We start from the raw sequence: 7,762 nt of genomic DNA, 5'->3' as shown, positions 1-7,762 counted from the left end.
TACCACAATTTAGGCCCAGAAAATAATTAACACCTTCACAACAACAAATAGCCTTTGGAAGCAACTGTAATTTTCAAAATTAAAATAGGGTAATTTATGGCTGAGAATAAATAGAAGCGTCAATATTTTGAAACTGTGGGTCTTAAAAGTAATATTTCATCAAACATAGAAAACAAACTCAAGGCCAGAAAATCAATGTAATTTAGCTCCAAGGGGGAAGGACAGGATAGTAATGACTCATCAAAGCTGATTGATAGGCAGTATTAAAGCTATGGATTGCCTGGACATACATAATTGGAGATATAGTAAAACACTCTCCATCTGTAAGGTTTTGCGTAGTATTTATAGGGTTGGCCCAAAAGTTCGTTTGGGTTTTCCCATAAAATGTTACGGAAAACCCCAAACGAACTTTTTGGCCAATCCAATCCATTTATTCTTGCTATTCTTAGTACTTATGGTATCACAAAGATTTGCTTTCTAGGTGACAGATGTTTTTAAATGACTTAGTTGAAACCAAGGATTACCTCTGATTGGGTTTTCAGCTATAACCACACATTTTCTCTTGGTCCTGAGAATCCTCAGCTTTTGAAATGGAAGTTTTAACATTTTTACTTAGATCCAAATATTTGGTTCTGTGTTGGTTTTCACAGCACTCTGGGCAGAAAATGGGGCTGGTCTTGGTCGATTTTAAATCTAGGAAAATGACAGACCCCTATCTTAAACCATGCACCAAAATCTACCCAAAATGCATTAGTGACTTGAACCTAAGACCTGAAACTGTAAAAGTGCTAGAAGAATACTTAGGGGGTAAGTGCCTCAACAGTGGTCTTTGCAACGAGTGTTTGGATTTGACCCAAAAGCAAAGGCAACGAAAGCAAAAATAAACATGCAGGACTACATCAAACTAAAAAACTCTGCACAGCAAAGGAAACCATCAACAAAATGAAGGAACATAATAGATAATACTAGACCATTTCTCTGTCCAATTTGGTAATTTGTCTAGGGTAGTGGCACTGATGCATATTTTTGTGGGGAAGCCTGGATGCCTGCCTCATGTATTATCAACATTAAAGATTAGAGTTGTATCAAATATAATCTTCTCACTTATCTACCAGTTGAAGACTTCCTGCTAATGCATATATCTGGGCATTTTGTTTTTGCTTACTTTACTCTCAGCTTCTATACCACCTGTGAGGAAATGCTCCCCTTTGGGGCAAAACTCTTCAGAAAGGTTTTTTTGTCTCAAATTCCTCTCGTTAATTCTCTCTTAAACCCACTTCTACAAGCTTTTGCCCCCAGTATGGTCTTATCAAGGTAACCAAAAGCCTGAGTGGTGGTGTCTCTACACCAACTGCTCAGAATGTTTATTTTTTTCTGCCATCCTACTGAAGAGAGTTCCTTTGCCCGTATCTTCTGACCAAGAACAGTGATTCCAAAGAGAGTCTGAAGCCAGGTTGCACATGAAGTCCAACCTCCATCATTTACCAGTGGGTGACTATGAACAGATTTACCCTACCCCCTCTATGCCTTGCTTCCCTCATCTGTGTAAATGAGGAGTTCGTAGAAGCTACCTCTCAAGGTTGTGGTAAAATTAAATGAGAGAATGGGCCTGGCACGCAGGAACCATGCATTATGTGTTAGCCGTAGTACTATTATTGGTGGTGAGGATGCTGTTGTGGTTCCCATCTGAGGCCAGCGGGGGCAAATAAGATCTGTGCCAATAGACTCCTCCCCACAAATCCTACTAGATAAGCCACTGCCACTGCTTCTTTCTCAGGCTGCTTTGTGATTCCTTGCCTGCTCGGGGCACCAATCAATAACTTTGGTGATCTCTGCTGCTCCTGTGTGTGCGATGAAGCAGGGGAAGGAGGCTGTAAGACGGGGGTCATCCCTGAAAAAGTAACGGCAGGTCTGTAAAACCCAAGCACCCCGCGACGTAGGAAATGCTAGCATTAGATTGGCCTTTGTCTCTTTATATTTGGAGTCTTTAATAACATTTTAAGCGTTGCAGAGACAGGGAGGGTGCCCTGTATTTCTTCTGAGTCCCTCCCCACTTTTTTGAAACATAGGTAGGTGCAATGTTATGTGGAGTTGGGAAAGTCATAGCTTATTTTGACAGTTTAAACTCCCAGAGCTATTTATTTATGAGGCTTTGGGCATTTTGTATTCACCTAATTTAATCACGTGGTGAAAATTATGCTGGGGTGTGAATTCCTGCATGGAATATGCACCCCCTTCTTGTGCTCACACAGACCTTTTGCATCTCAAGGGGGGATGAGCAGGTGTTGTGGAGTCTGATGAACCCAGTTCTGAGTGAGAAGGGGCCTGGAAGAGGCCCTGGTGGGGATGGAGGGAGGGCACAGAGGCCATTTCCACGTGGGGAGCCTGGGGGAAAGCGCAGCACGTGGTCATTACAGCGCCTCCCACCAGCCAGAGTGTTGCTCCCCCGGGGCAGCCCCGCTGGCAGAGCTCAGTGCTGGGCGGGGGTGGGGAGGAGTGGCACGACCAGGCTGCACTGCTGCTGACACTGAAAGCTCCCTCCTGCTCCGGGGAGACCCTGTCATGACTTCTGCCCTTGGGCCTGACAGCCCGGCTCCCAGCCCTCCCTGCTCCAACCTCTGCTGTCATGGATAGGTGGCCAGTGATTAGTAACTGGGTTCATCATCCACGCGGGAGGCACACAACCCAGCTCGAAAAGCAGGCTGTGAGTCGACTGGAGATTCCCTTATAATAATTTTTACTAATAATTAAATGTAACTGTTTACTTAATTTTAGCTTATTTGTTGCTGGCATATATGGAAATGCAAGTGATTTGTGTGCATTGACCTCCTAAACTAATTTATTAATAGCTTCTTTGTAGATTTCATCAAATTCTCTACATCTTGCCCTGTGTGAATAGAGGCCATGTTACTTTTTCCTTTCCAATCTGGATAACTTCCTTTTTATTGCCTTATGCCAGTTAACTAAACTTCTAGAACAATGTTAAATAAAAGCTGTGAGAATTGACATCCTTATTTTGTTCCTGATCTTAGGGGGAAAGCATTCAGTCTTTCACCATTAAATATAACTATAGGTTTTGTGTAGGTGTCCTTTTCCATATTGAAGAGGTTCTCATCTATTCCTAGTATGGTGAGAAACAGCATGGATCAATGGGTGTTGGATTTTGTCAGATGTTTTTCCTGGGTCTATTTAAACAGTTATATGGGTTTTTTTTTTTTTTTTGCAATTTTTATTATTATTATTTATTTATTTTTGGCTGTGTTGGGTCTTCGTTTCTGTGCGAGGGCTTTCTCTAGTTGCGGCAAGTGGGGGCCACTCTTCATTGCGGTGCGCGGGCCTCTCACTATCGCGGCCTCTCTTGTTGCGGAGCACAGGCTCCAGACGCGCAGGCTCAGTAGTTGTGGCTCACGGGCCTAGTTGCTCCACGGCATGTGAGATCTTCCCAGACCAGGGCTCAAACCCATGTCCCCTGCATTGGCAGGCAGACTCTCAACCACTGTGCCACCAGGGAAGCCCCATAAATATAGAATTTAATGTATAAGTAGACTGATTTGGAGCCAACCCAGTTCACTCTGTTGGTGAATTATGCCTTCCTAGTTATATTTGTACAATTATATTGAATATGAAAAAACATAAAGGGGAAACATGACATTTACTTTTGTATTATATATTCCATAATTGGGAGGTGGGGTGGAAATAGAACATATTCTTTTGCCAGTCCTTCACTCCTGCTTCCTGGGATCACTCCCCCAATAACTTTAAATCTAAATTCAAGATGATTGCATCATTCTAGATGTCTTCATCCATCATTTATTGAACATCTGAGTTGGACACCCAAGCCACTAGAAATCTTCTATTTACCATCTCTTATTGTAGCTATTTTGTTGACAGTCAGTTACAAGCTCACTGGTTTTGGCAGAACATTTCCTGTGGTTACATGCAGTCCATATTTTCTTGCTAGCTGGTGACTGGGGACCACTCTCAGCCTTTAAAAGCCAAACACAGTTCTTTGCCATGTGGATCCATAGGCAGTTCACAACATGGCTATTTGCTTTGTTCCAGCCCAGTAGGAGAGCCCTGCTGAAGCTCTGGATCTCTTTGACTTCTGTCTATGACCTCTACATACTCTTTTAAAGGGGCTAACCTGATTAGGACAAGCCAACCCACACTCAACAAGTGGGGATTATATTGTGTGTACACACAAAGAGGCAGAAATCTTGAAAGGCATCTTAGAATTTTTCCTACCAGAAGTTCTTTTTTTAAAAAAAATTTTTTTTTATTTTATTTATTTTTAGCTGCATTGGGTCTTTGTTGCTGCGTGTGGACCTTCTCTAGTTGCAGCTAGTGGGGGCTACTCTTCGTTGCGGTGCATGGGCTTCTCATTGCGGTGGCTTCTCTTGTTGCGGAGCATGGGCTCTAGGTGCGCGGGCTTCAGTAGTTGTGGTACACGGGCTCAGTAGTTGTGGCTCGCGGGCTCTAGAGTGCAGGCTCAGTAGTTGTGGTGCACGTGCTTAGTTGCTCTGCGTCATGTGGGATTCCCGGACCAAGGCTGAACCTGTGTCCCCTGCATTGGCAGGCAGATTCTTAACCACTGTGCCACCAGGGAAGTTCCCGAGAAGTTCTTGTATTTACCTTTTAAAAAAGTTATGTTGGTTTTATTTTGTTGTTTTCTTTTTAACTTCTGGTATTAGATGTTTAGCTCATTGGTTTTCTAATGTATTTTCTAAAATCCATTATAATTTCTTCTTTGGACAATGTATTATTGAAAGTATATTTGAAAATGTTTAAAAGTATGAGTTTTTAAATTAATTTCCCTTTAATTACTCATTTCTTCCTAAGTGCATTGTAGAAGAGAATATTGACTGTATGATATCAATAATTGGCAATTTGTGAATTTTTTTCCATTTTCTTATTATAATTCTGTCAATTCTTGCCGTATATTATTGAGATCATGTTATTTTGTTTATACCAACTCGGAACCAATGTATGTTCTTGATCAATTAAATCTTCTATCACTGTGTAAGACCTCTTCATCACTAGAAACTTTTAGCTAAAGCATTTCCATCAGTGATCAATATATAACCTTATTTTATTTGTGTTTCTGTTAAAATACACCTTATTTAATACATACTGTTGAAGCATTAACATTGAATTCAAGCTAACAGCACTGTAACCCGTGACTGAATGAAGTGTACTTAACACATGGTTCTTACCCAAAGGCATGTCACAGCCTTCTTGCACTTAGGGACACTAGACAGCACTTAAGCACTGTGCTCGGGGGACATTTTCAACAGCAAAATCACCAAAAAAAGCACAGAAATGAGGAAAATGTGGTACTATCAATAAATAGACTGTGAAAAGGACACATGTTTACACTATGAGAGCTGAAATTAGACAGAGGGTCACTCTACTTGACTTCAGCTGGGAACATGTGTGCAGAAACTCAAATATTTTGCCACTCGGTGCATGTCCACAAGTGACCATGAAAGTGCTGCAAATATTGATTTTGGGTTACAAACAAATTTTAGCAAGTAGGCGAATTTGCAAATACGAATTCTTGAACATCGGGGATCAACTGTAATTGGTCTTTTCTTTTAAAGTCTTATTCTTCAGTTTTGGTGCTCTGAAGTTTCACTGTAGTAGTTTATGTGTGGATTTCATTTATTTACGTTTTTGACACCTTTGGCTTCATAAATCTGGGCTTAATACCTCTAATCCGTTCTTTAAAAAGCTAAGCCATATCTTCTTCAAATATTCCCTTTCCCATTCTCTTTCTGAGACTCTATTTAGATGTATCTTTAAAAACTTTTTACTAAATTATTATTTATAACTCAACTATTAGTATCTTTCATCTCTTCATTTCTCTATGTTGCATTGTGGGTTAATTCTTTGGATCTAATTTCGTTTGTTAAATATTTCTGTAGTTGTACAAATTTGCTGAACAAGCCATTGCTCTGGGTTTTTTAAAATATTTATTTATTATTTATTTAGGCTGTGCTCGGCTTAGTTGTGGCACATGGGATCTTCGTTGTGGCGTGCGGGCTCTTTAGTTGTGGTATGTGGGTTCCTAGTTGTGGCATGTGGACTCTTAGTTGCAGCTTGCATGTGGGATCTAGTTCTCTGACCAGGGATCGAACCTGGGCCACCTGCACTGGGAGCACAGAGTCTTACCCACTGGTCCACCAGGGAAGTCCCTACTCAGATTTTAATTTCAGTTATTTTATTTATAATTTTCATAACTTATTCTTGTTACTTTTCTTTGAAATATTCTTGGTTCTTTTAAAATAATACCCTACTTTTTGTTTGCAACCTGTAACCTTTCTTCCATACATATATATTTTTTTATAGTCCATGTTAGGTAACTCCACTGTCAGAAATCATTTTGATTCTGATTCTATTTTCTTCTTCTTTTTCTAGTTCATACTTATGATGCCTTCTTTACTGATATATTTTGTGATTTTTTTTTTTTTAACCATAAGCCTATATTCTTTGGAAGTTTATAAGTGGTGATCTTTTGAGGCCTAGGTTAAAGATGGGTTTCTTCAATGAGGATTTAGTTTACTTCTCCTAAGTTCCTGGGGACCATTTTTAAGAGAATCGAGAACTTGAAGGCTTTTGGGGCCCCCAGGAAGTATGACTTTAGGCTGCAAACCTACATGAGGCCTAGCTTGTGTATCTAAATTCTTAGAGAATAATTTCCTCCTCTGTCCTCAGCCCATCTCTTGCTCCTTGAACAAGCTGCTTCCCACTCAGTCTTCATAAGGCTATTTCTTCTGCTTGGAATCATACTCTTCCACCCTGCTGCTGGGTAGCTTCAGGTCTCTTCTTAAATGTTACTTCCTTAGGGAAGGCAAGCTCTCTCTGAAGCCCTTCGTTCTTTTCCTTCACGGTACTTAGTGATACTGGGATTAAGTCATTATTTGTGTAAATTTCATTTGCCATCCTACTCCCTACAGACTGTCAATGCCATGGGGAGAGGATATTTGCAATTCTACCTCATGGTTGTATTGTTCCCGCCTATCACAGTGCCTGGCACATTGGAGACACTCGAAAATTATTTATTGGATGAATGGATGAAGGAATGAAAACTTGAAAGCGATCTATCAATATAAATATACCTATGACCTTGAAATAGCAACAAAGTCAAGGATATAATTCTAGATGTAAAAAGGTGAATTTCAGCGATCACTGGATCTCTAGATACTTATTTGCCGTTAGAGAACGTGTTTTTTATTTGCTGTAGCTAACATGGCCTGCTGTGACCACGTTCTACTGAAAGCTTTTGTCCACTATCAAGACGAGATGAGGGTGTGGTGTTAATCAGACTGACAGGAGGCTGGAGGGATCGCTCTCGTGTAGTGGTGACATAACGTGTCTGAAGGGATCCCACTCAGCAGGTTAGAAAGGTGGATCAAATAACAACACACAATTTAAGAAGGAAAATACAGAGCACTGAACTTAGGCCCCCCGAATCTAATTGAACAAATACAGAATAAGGGGCCTTAAGGGCCAAACATGTGAAAGGCATGGAGATTTTAATTGACTGAATGAGTCAATGGTGCAGCGTGCCTGCCAGGGAGGCTGATGTGATGTTCAGTTCCTTTAACAGAAGTAGTGTGTTGAGGACAACTGAAGTCGTGGAGCTTCCCTAGTGAGACCACCGTTGCCATCCGGGTCCAGTTCCTAGAGGCAGATATTGAGGGAGGTTTTGACAGCTGCGCACCACTGACATTTCCAAGCCGTGTCATATGAGAAGCAGCTG

The sequence above is a fragment of the Phocoena phocoena genome, chromosome 18, assembly GCF_963924675.1.
Source record: "Phocoena phocoena chromosome 18, mPhoPho1.1, whole genome shotgun sequence".
NCBI classification, from domain to species: domain Eukaryota; kingdom Metazoa; phylum Chordata; class Mammalia; order Artiodactyla; family Phocoenidae; genus Phocoena; species Phocoena phocoena.
This window is presented reverse-complemented; position numbering follows the sequence as displayed.